We start from the raw sequence: 11,790 nt of genomic DNA, 5'->3' as shown, positions 1-11,790 counted from the left end.
GTCAGGCAATTTCTGAAAAAGGCACTTCCTGGAGGCTGGGCTGCCTCTGGGTCAGCAGTGGATCCCATACAGATGCAACAACCTCTCCCTGGTCACCGGGGAGGCATGCACTCAGCGCTGAAGTACACAGAACCACAGAAACTGGTCGGTGCGCATACTGAATGTACAGTAAACAGAGTCACGAAGGTTTGGCAGGAGGGGAAGAAAGCAAAGAAAGGGGAAAAAAACTTTCAAAAAGTCCCAAGCCGAACCATACTGTCAAATCGAATTCCATCACAGGGTTAAATCTCAAAATAGAAGGTATTGGGTCACCGTTATATTTCGAGGGTCTGGAGACAGCCCAGGTAAATAAGGGGGTGTCTGTGAGTGCTGCTAAGTCTGGTGCGGAAGGCGGTTCCATGCAGGAAGCCAAGTTCTGAACACAGAGGGTGAGGGGGGCTTGTCAACCCTGAGGTGATACGCAGCATTGTCAGTATTTCTCATATTCAGATGGAATCAGTAGGGGCGGGAAAATGGACAGGCAAATTCAGGAAGAAGAGAAACCACGTGAAATTCCAAACTCAGAAAGAGGAGCTGGTTCCTGTGCTTGCTAAACGGTCAGTGGCTGCTGTCCAGTTGCTCAGTTATTTAGATTCAGTTGGATACATTTTAAAGATGATAAACATGTTATTTAAAAGGTCACTCACTATTCAAAATAGGCTGGATTCCATATGTTACTAATTAAATGTATGACAGAAGTGGTTAGATAACAGCTTAGAAAGTGCAAAGGGTCACGTGGTCTTTCAAAAATATTTTAGATCAACAAGCAAAAATTTGAAGAGTACGGCTCCTAGGAATGGGTGGGAGGTGGGTCTTAAAGGTGACTCTGCAAGGCCACTTGTACCCAGGGGTGTTTGGGCGTGTGCCATCAAGGGCCTGGGGCAGCCCTTCGGTCAAGGACAGGGGCTAGACAACAGGAGAGGTCAGTGGGTCAGGGACTCAGCCCGCTGGCCTGGAGTCCGCTGGCGGGCTGTGCCTCTCCTGGACTAACTGGCTTAGCAGGCACGTTTTCTTCCTGGCTCTGAACGCAGGCACCTCCCTAACTGTAACAGGTGGTACTCAGCCTAGGCCCGGGCTCACCTGGGCCACTTAGCTCCCGGTCCCTGGGGGTGGGACCCAGGCCTCAGGTTTCCAAGGTGAGGCCAGGTTGAAATCCCCCCCCCCCCCCAGCCAAGGGACAGCCGCACCCATGGGCAAAGTGCTTGGGGCTATTTTTTGGTCACCATGTAGAGTAGTGGCCTGAGGAACAGGCAGAGTAAGTTTTTATTACATGGACCCCAGCCCTGAGGTCCCCAAATGTCCTCTTCCACTTCTCAGATACAGTTTTTCTCTTCTAGCTCATTCTCAGTGTATGTGTGTGTGGTGGGGAGGAGGACAGGGCGGGGGGTGGGGTGGTCTGTTCCTCTCTGTGCTTCCCACATGTTGGCCCATCTCTACATAAAATTCTCAAAGTTCGTCCCTCCTGGGGAGTGGAAGTGGGCGGAAAGAAATAGGCTTTTTTTGGTTCTTACCTGGAAAAGGGGCATCCTCACGTTGACTTCTGTTTTAGTACAAAATAATGGGTTATTTACTTGTAGCCTATGAAACAAATTATTAGAGATTGCTAATGTGTTGTATTCACTAGGTAATATGGAGGAGGAAAAACTTTCCTCTACCCTTAAGGTTCTTCTGGCTGGTAATAATCAAACAGTCATGAGACAGATTAGCAAGAGAAAAATGAGCAAATTCAACCGATACATATATCTGAGAAGCCCACATACACTAGAGAGTCAGAGACCCCACACGCACGAGAGGTTTAGAGACAGAAAGGGAACATCATGGGTATTTAAGACATTACCTGAAGCCTTCAAAGGGTCATTGCAGGGTAAGAAGAGCAGACACTTAGCAAAGAGAAGTTTGGCAGTTTGCCCTGCCCTACAGACAGGTCAAGAGGTTATCTCTGATCATCTCTTATTTTGAGCAAGGCCCCTAATTCAAGTTCTTCTAGTTAATTAAAGGGAGGGGCAGAAGTTTCTCTGGAGCCTGAAGCTAAAGTTGCCCTTTGCTCAAAACAATCTGCATATGAAGTTCTGACAATTGAGTTCGAGAACTCATCCTAGAAAAAGTGCTACACACCTCTGCCGAATATCACTACAGTCACCTTCGAAGTACTCCCCTGGGGAAGCTATGCACCTTCACCAGAACCTAGTCCACCCTTCAAAGCAATGTTGGAACTCTTTTTCTGGAATCGCCACCAGAGCTGTCATCGTATTACCCTTGATGTACCGAACGTCATCAAAATGTCTTCCTTTCAATATTTCCTTTCTCTTTGGGTAAAGAAAGAAGTCATTGGGGGCCAGGTCAGGTGAGTGGGGAGGATGTTCCAATACAGTTATTTGTTTACTGGCTAAAAACTCCCTCACAGACAGTGCCGTGTGAGCTGGTGCATTGTCGTGATGCAGGAGCCATGAATTGTTGGTGAAAAGTTCAGGTAGTGAAACTTTTTCACGCAGCCTATTCAGCACTTCCAAATACTAAGCTTGGTTAACTGTTTGTCCACTTGGTACAAATTCATAATGAATAATCCCTCTGATATCAAAAAAGGTTGGCAATAGCGTTGCAACAAGTTCGTGAACTTACTTGTCAGACCTCGTAGAACAAAGGTGCGTCTTGCAGTAACTCATTCTGAACCCCTGCAGTAAAATCAGCATGTTGCTAATTTATTAAAAATGCAAATGCATCCCAGAATGTCTCCAACTTGCCTACACTGATGACACTGCCACATATCCCTGAAGACCGGGGACACTGACTGTTAAAAGCATTTTCAGATAAGAAAACCCATAAAAGATTTGAACAGTCAAATCTTCACTTAAAATATAAAAATTTTTAAATTTTATTACTAAAAAATAAAAAAATTTAAATTGTAAAAACTCGACGTCAGATATAAAATTTCCAAATTACCATTTTGCTTATTTTCCATGCTCCCATTCGATGAATCCATTTCATTCAAACTCTTTCCAGTCTCCTTTGTCATCCAGTTCCCTTGCCGTGAGAGCCACTAGTTTTGAGTTAATCGTTTTCCAGATTTTATTATATGGCCTTCAGTTTTGTGTAATTTCTTTGAGCTGCAGCAGACGGACTCACGCAGGGTGCTGTCACTAGAAACTTTATCTCAAACTGTAAGTATCTGTTTACATAACATTAGAACACTGTTTCTTTTTCATCCTTTTGTAGGTGAATTTATAGAACATAGACACCCTACTGCTGTTAAGGTGGCTTTTAAAAAGGTTGCTTTTAACACTCTAGTCCCCTGAATGTGAGGTCATAACATCCTGGAATAATTTAACGGGAGTGAAACGTCTTTCCTTCTTTGTCTTCTGTCGGTGATTCAGTCAGGTGGCTGCTCGGAGCATCCCAGCCAAGTGCTGACTGAGTCGTTTCAGGTTATTGTGTGTCCACAAAAAAGAAGCTTGCTTTTTGTAAAAAAAAGAAAAAGGGAAGAAAAGAAGAAAGAAAGCAGCTGGTGTTATATTTCACAATAAAAACATTGATTTAAAAAGCAAGGACGAGTGCCTTACATAATATGAGAAACTTTGTAAAGATTTAAATAGAAGGTAATCTTATCTTTTCTGGGGGATGATTTTTTTGGGGGGAAAACCCTTTATTTGGGATATATGCAGTGATTGTGATTACTGAGGATTTTGATTTCATGGCACCATTTGTGTTGTTTTGAGTTAACTGGTTTTCAGTTGCCAGGATCATGCTTTCTGTTTATAAATTACTGTTTTGTTAGTTTTATTATTATCGATTTATTTTATTTGGGGTTGTTTCATTATTTAAAGAGTAATGAATACATCAGTAGGATTTTTACACTAGCATTTTCTAATAACAAAACCCTGCACCATTGGAATTTCCATGTTTCCCAAACCCGTCCTCACGAACAGGCTTGGATAGAGTCCTTCCCCTTCAGAGCTTGCTGGGGGCGGTGACAGCGAGCTGCCCATCACTCCACACAGGTTAAAGCATTCGCAACATTTTCTCAAGGAGAGTACGCCAAAGTATTGGGCTATGTGAAACTTTATCGAGCATTGTTTATAATACCAAGTAATGTGTCGAAGCTGATATTCTTTTCTAATGGAGGCATAAATAAATGTGGAGGGGGGAATGTTCCCTTACCCCTCTTAGTTCTTCTGGCTGCTCAAATAATTGAAATGACGAAAGACAAATTAACAGGACAAAATAATCAAATTTATGTACGTATGTACATAGGGAGGGTCCATAAGAATATAGGGCCCAAGGACAAATTGGGCAGTTTGCTTTATATGCCATCTTGAGCTAAGGAGAAAGGGGGGACGGTGGTTTGGTACTTTAAAGGGAAGGAAGACAATTTACACAGGGATGGAAAAGCAAATGTTTGGTAAACAAATGTTTGTTGGGCGGTCAACAATGGGACACAGAGGACTCTGATCAAAGGGCCTTGCTGGGTTCCTCCCTGTCTGTCACTCCTGGTTCCTATCAAACTATAGTTCCCTATGGTGACAGCTGCCTTCCTGGAGCAGCTCCTCTTTCTAAATTCTTTTCAGGGTTAGGGGGAAGGTCAAAGGTTCCTGCTGAGTCTTTGTTTCTTAAAACCAATCAGCTTAAAATAACACTTAGGTCAAAGAGACATATTTTGGAGTGATAAATTCTGTTCCCCTCCAATCCATATTTCTAGGGCAAGTTGAATATTTACTTCTCTTGGTTTCTGTTGTTGCTATCGCCAAGCTCTTTGTCTTCTATAGAATGAAAACGGGTGGCGGTTGGTAGAGGTTGTCCTTTGCTCTAATGAAGCTCATTGGGAGCAAAAAGGATTGTGAGTTAGTTGACCTTTACATTCTATTCTAGCTTTGATTTCCAGGAGCCCTGGAGACATATGCACATTGGAGAGCTTAGCTGTGTGTGCACATACACGTACATATACTCTTGCACAAGCATGTACATACACACATGTTCACATGTGCATGCATGCTCAGGATCCCACACATGTGCACACCGTGTACACAGGTGTGCACCTATATGTGCTCACACATGGTAACACACACACACACTTTCATACAAACACCCTTGTCATCTTTCGTTTTCTTTTCAACAATTCTCTAAGTCAAGATTTACAAGGAGAATTGGTGAGCTTTAAATTTTTCTCATGACAAGAGAAGGGAAGAGGGAAGGAAAGGGGTGAATCATTACAGGTTTCATTTGCTCCATCTATAAGCACCCTTTTATAGTTATATAAAATGATCTGAAATGGTTCATGTAGCCTCTCATTTCTCTCCTCATGAAGAAAATTACTTAAATGATACATCTTGAAATTAAACACTGTCTCGCGGTCTAGTTCCACAGACAGGAAGAGATGGCGTGGCACCTGACACTTGACACTGTTTGCATATGCCCTGTGGTGAGCACCCCCGCCCCCAGCACGACAGTGTTCATCTGAAATGCTGTCGTAGTCAGACTGAGTCCTGGAGGAGCCGGAGCAGAGCCAGTCCCAGAGCTGTGGTCAGATCAGCTGGTCGGATGTCCCCACCTGAAGTGGATATCCTCATGAGACACGAGATCTCATCCACTCTTCCAGGGAACGCTGTGATATTCATTCTGTTTTTAAGTAAGGAAACTGAAGGCATTTTGTGTCTTGGATTTGGGGACTTTTCAAGGTTTGGGGAGCCATTGCTTTCTGAACTGCAAGATTCTGGAGACTACCAAGCAATGCAATAAAGGGTGTCGTCATAAAAATTCACCCTCAAATTCACCATGAAATCTTTTGTCTTCTCCAGACTTAACACAAATGGTGGCTGTCTCCTGTCACCCATTACATCCCTGCCCCATTTGTAGCAGCAGCCCTGTGCTTGGACATGGATAGCAGAGCTAGAAAATCTAAGCCAATCACATAAAGCCCAGTTTCTTTGATAGGGATTCGTCAGAACACCCCAGTCTGAGCCAATCAACACATGCCATTTTCCTAATGGACAGCAATTGGCTTAGGAATGGACACGTTACTGGTTATAGCCCACGAAACATCAAGGGAGGTTGACAGGTGGCTTCCAAAGAAACATTCCTTGCTCTCTAAAAGGATGGCCTCTTTCTTGCTCATGAATTCATAATTAATGCTGGCAGCCATATGACAAAAAACCACCTTTAGGGAGAAGCTCAAACTGTGGTTGGCAGATTGGAGACACAAAAGTTCTGTGATCTTTGGTCACTTTTCTTTCTCAGACAATGTCTCAGTAGATGGTCCATTCAAGCTTGGATAATTTCATAGAGTTTGATAACTGTTTTAAAAGGTACAGAAGAGATAAGAGCCATGCCCACCCTGAGCTAGTATCAGTGGGGGCAGCAGTTCCGTCCTGCCTTCCACCCCTCAAGTCCTGAGCAGAAAGAGGAGCCTTTCCAGAACTGGAGGCAGGCAGGGCTGTGTGCAAGGGGGCTTCTGAGGAGTTGAGCCCATCTGCAGAAGCTGGCAGCTGGGGTCCCTGCAAGGAGAGAGCTGGGAGAACCAATGCCCAATATCACTCCCTAGTCCCACTAGGATCTCCTGCGAATGTTCCCCATTAGCCAGTTTCAGCTGGAAGCCCATCCAGGCAGGCTTCTGGAGTAGACAACACAAAGAAGGCTGGGAAGCAGTCGGGATGCATGGAAGCTTTATGGGGCAACCGGACCAAGGACGATGGGACCTGCAGTTCATAATGTGGTCAAGTTCCTCGTTCTAAAGTCGCTTTCACTTGTTTTTTCTTTCTGTCTTTGTTTAATACCCCCAGTACAACCTACGCCACACTAGGGCCCTGCTTCTTATGCAGCCCTCAGGCTTTCAGCTGCCTGCTGCCCAGTAACTTCCCCTGCATATCTGGGTTACTTGTTAGGGCCCTTCAGATGTTTGTTCACTTATCCCTCCACCCCTCTCCCCCTTGGCAACCATCAGCTTGTTCTCTATATCTGTGGGTCTGTTTCTGTTTTGTTTATTCATTTGTTTTGTTTAGATTCTACATATAAGCTAAATCGTATGGCATTTGTCTTTCTCTGTTTGACTTATTTCACTTAGTATAACACCCTTTAGGTCCATCCATGTTGTCGTAAATGGCAAGATTTCATTCTTTTTTTATTGCTGAGTGATATCCCATTGTATCTATATATCACATCTTTATCCATTCATCTATCAATGGGCACCTAGGTCGCTTCCATATCTTGGCTATTGTAAAAAATGCTGCAATAGGGAGGCCCGGTGGCTCAGGCGGTTAGAGCTCTGTGCTCCTAACTCTGAAGGCTGCCGGTTTGATTCCCACATGGGCCAGTGGGCTCTCAACCACAAGGTTGCCAGTTCAATTCCTTGAGTCCCGCAAGGGATGGTGGGCAGTGCCCCCTGCAACTAAGATCAAACATGGCACCTTGAACTGAGCTGTCTCCCAGATGGCTCAGTTGGTTGGAGCACGGGCTCTCAACCACAAGGTTGCCAGTTCAATTCCTCGACTCTCGCAAGGGATGGTGGGCAGTGCCCCCTGCAACTAAAATTGAACATGGCACCTTGAGCTGAGCTGCCTCCCGGATGGCTCAGTTGGTTGGAGCGTGTCCTCTCAACCACAAGGTTGCCGGTTTTGACTCCCACAAGGAATGGTGGGCTGTGCCCCCTGCAACTAGCAACGGCAACTGGACCTGGAGCTGAGCTGCACCCTCCACAACTAAGACTGAAAGGACAACTTGAAGCTGAATGGCACCCTCCACAACTAAGATTTAAAGGACAACAACTTGACTTGGAAAAAAGTCCTGGAAGTACACACTGTTCCCCAATAAAATCCTGTTCCCCCTTCCCCAATAAAATCTTAAAAAAAAAAAAAGCTGCAATAAACATAGGACTACATATACCTTTTCGAATTACTGTTTCTGTTTTGTTTTTTTTTCAAATAAATACGTAGAAGGAGAATTGCTGGGTCATATGGCAGCTCTATTTTTAATTTTTTTAAAAAAATTTCCATGCTGTTTTCCATAGTAGCTTACCAATGTGCAATCCTGCCAATAGTGCACGAGGGTTCCCCTTTCTTCACATCTTCACTGGTACTTGTTATTTGCTGAATTTTTTTAAAACTTTTAGTTATTTAAGTGTGTTATTCCAGGACCCATCAGCTCCAAGTCAAGTAGTTGTTTCAGTCTAGCTATGGAGGGCGCAGCTCACAGTGGCCCATGTGGGGATCGAAGCCCGTTCTAACCAACTGAGCTAACCGGCCACCCCATTTGTTGATTTTTTTATGATGGCTCTTCTGACAGGTGTAGGGTGATATTTTACTGTGGTTTTGATTTGCGTTTTCCTGATTAGTTGAGCATCTTTTCATATGTCTGTTGGGCATCTGTACGTCCTCTTTGGAGAAACGTCTATTCAGGTCCTCTGCCCATTTTTAAAGTGGATTGTTTCTTTTCTTTTTTTTTTTAAGTTAAGTTGTATGAGTTCTTTACATATTTTGGATATTAAACTCTTATTGGATGTATCATTGGCAATTATCTTCTCCCATTCAGTTGATTATCTTTTTGGTTTGAATTGGCTTTTCTATTTTTTGCACCCCAAAGCATCCTAATATACATACACAAAATATTTTATGTGCATAGCTATTCTAAAACAAAAGTAATGTTATGAGTTAGAAAGAGAATGAGGAAACTCACAGAAGGGGCAAAAGTTATCACCCTATTGGTGCCCAGGCCTAGATCAGGCAGTGCCACCAGGGTGTCAACTCCTAAATGGAAATAGGCACCAATTCACTGTGTGTGTGTGTGTGTGTGTGTGTGTGTGTGTGTGTGTGTGTGTGGTAGGAGCCTGGAGCCAGCTCACTCTAGGAAACAAAGAGCAGGGGTGTGGCTTCCCTCCCACGAACATAAAGCTGGATTGCTTTTGATAAAGACTATTTGCTTGACCTTGGGAGAGGGTGGAGTTAACCGTAAGTTTGAGAGAAGAAAGAGGAGCCCTAAATAAACAGAACACTAGGAGCCTGAAAAATAACTTTTCAAAGCTTAGGATAAAAAAAGATATGCCTTGAAAACATTTCCAATAAGTGCAACAAATGGAAGACTGCACCTGAGGAAATCTAAATAATAGAGCCATCATCAAAGGACGTTAATGTACTGGGTGTGATCTAAAAAGAGACGGAGGAAAGGATAACAATAGAAACGAACAAACAGTAGGGTGTCATGCAACAACTCAAGCAGCTATGAGTAAAGAAGAGGATAAGAAAAATGACTGATGGGAGATGCTGGAAATAATAGAACTGTAAATACTGAAATAACTTCATAAACAAGAGAAACCCTAAAGAAGACACAGTTAAAGAGAAAATTAGTGAAATAGAGGATTGTACCAAGAAAATCATGCTAATGGGACAGAGAGAAAAAGAAAAAAAATATGAAAGAGATATAATAGGGAGAATAAAATGAGATGGTCCAACATACATCTAACAGGAGTTCCAGGATTAGAGAATACAGGAAACGGTGGAGGAAGTATTCAAATTGTAATAGCTGGCAATTTATCAAAATTGAAGAAAGACACAATTTTCCAAATAAAAAGATAACAGTAAGGAGCAATCAGGGTACCTAAAAATAAACCCACAGTCAGATGCATTGCAGTAAAAATGCAGAACGTCAAGGACAAAGATAAAATTTTAAAGCTTCCAGAAAGAAAAAAAGCAAGTAACCTACACAAAGGAGTGATCATTAGGCTAATAATTGACACTTCAATGCCCAGAATGGAAGCTGGTGAGTGAAAATTTTCAAAGGCAAAGGAAAGCGACTTTCAACCTGGAATTCTGTAAACAGCCAAACTATTATTAAGATTGAATGCAAAATAAGGACTTAAAAATGACTGAAGAGTGTAACACAGACTTTTAATGAAAGAACAACAAAATCAGTGGCTTTCAGCCATGGATGACCATTAAACCACTTGGGGGAAAATTTTAAATCCTAGGGCCTGGGCCACACCCCAGAACCAGGTGTGAGTCAGTTGTAGTCTCCCTAGGTCATTCCAGTGTTCAGCCAGGGTTGAAATTACTGTCCTACCCACCAATTTCAGGTAGACGGGAAACAGCTCCAGAGGAGGTTACTAAGGACACACATATCAGTAACCTACGTTAGTTTGTCGCGTCTAGCACGACGTGGGTTGTGGGGAAGGAGAAGGGCGGTGCAGAGTTAAGAAAAGACAGTAGCCAGTAATAGAGTATAAACCCAGGTCAAGGGGAACAGTCTCAGGGGCTGAACCCCGAATCGGACCAACGCATAGTTTTTACTGGTAAACTTCTAAAGAGGTAATGATTGTTAATCTCAAGATCTGTGTGTTGGTTGCCTGCTGGCTGTATTTCTGAAAGCTCCCACTGTGTTCCAGCCTGAACTTTGCCTTTACACACACGCACATCTCCAAGGAATCCATTGAAGGGGAGGGACTGATATAATTCCATCAGGCCTCAGTTTGCTGAGGCAATCCCTTGTGAAATCCTGGGAAGAGCGTGGGGGAACAAACGGTTTGGCAGCTGTAAGGCAACATTAGTTAATGTAATTATTGGTTTTTTTGTGGGGGGAAAACCTTCTACAACTGTTTCATTGGTTTAGGTGTGATAGTTATTGGACAATATGAGTTTCGCTTGGTTTATTCTACCCCCAGTGAATTTATCTCATTGATTTGCCAGGTAATCTACATCTGTTTTGAGGAGGAAAGACAGTGCAGTTGTGTGATTCTGTGAACACAGAGGATCACAAGCTTGCTGCACACTGGAAACTCCTGGGAGTGTTTTCAAACTTGTTACTGCTTGGGGCTCACTCCCCGAGGTTCTGGTTTCATACATAAGGGGTGAGGTCTCAGGGACAGGAGATTTCAAATCTCCCCAGGGGCTGTGAGAGCCACTGAGTCAGGGACAGTTAGCTGCCTGCACCAAGGACATCGGAAGAAGCAACGTGAAGGTGGAAGCATTGAGTCTGATGAACTGTCCTGGAAACTTCTTAAGAAAAATGGGTTGCCAAGTCCTGTAAAAGGTACAGCTATGGCTCGTTTTCACAATGATGTTAGACAAAAAAATTCATGCGTTAACCACATTGCTTTCTGAACACATTGGAAATATCAAGACAATCTGTGGATAATTTGAAGACTCATTTCCTTTTATTTCTTCTAGACCTACTTTTGCTTTTCATATCTGGAACCACTATCAGCTGGTTGGGGGATGATAGTCGTTCAGAGCTCTAATCTCAGCTGTGTTTAGTTTGGGGACTTTGGACAAATGAGCTCATTATTTGGTGTGGTTACTTCCTTAACACCAAAGTGGGGAAGCCTGACCCATCCCTCGTGTGTGCGGTTATAAAATAATTTGCTCCCGAGCTCTTGGGAAGGCGCAGGGCGGGTAAGGGAGATAAAATGATAACCTGGGCCTTCCGTGGAAGCCTAGTGACCTTTGTCCAAGTATTTCATTTCGATTCTGTTCTACAAGCACCTACACAGAGCACCCTCAAACTCCTGCCCTGACACAGCCTAGTGCAGGATGAGGAAGACAGCATCCCGCCCTGAAACTTGAACTCCATCTCGAACAACTGTTCCTGGAACGGGCGCTGCACACCGTCCATGCCGAAGGCACCAAATGATGACACCGTGCAGGTTCGGAAGGCAAGCTCATAGGAGGGTGTCGTTTATGGGGCACTCAAACCAAGACACTCATTAACACAGCTGTCTACACCCAGGGCATGTCTGGGCCATGCTGACACCTTTTCACTAAAATATAATAAAAATTG

This window comes from Rhinolophus sinicus, chromosome 17 (genome assembly GCF_057876585.1).
Source record: "Rhinolophus sinicus isolate RSI-liver-muscle chromosome 17, RSI-T2T, whole genome shotgun sequence".
Lineage (NCBI taxonomy): Eukaryota > Metazoa > Chordata > Mammalia > Chiroptera > Rhinolophidae > Rhinolophus > Rhinolophus sinicus.
Note: the sequence above shows the minus strand (reverse complement) of the source record.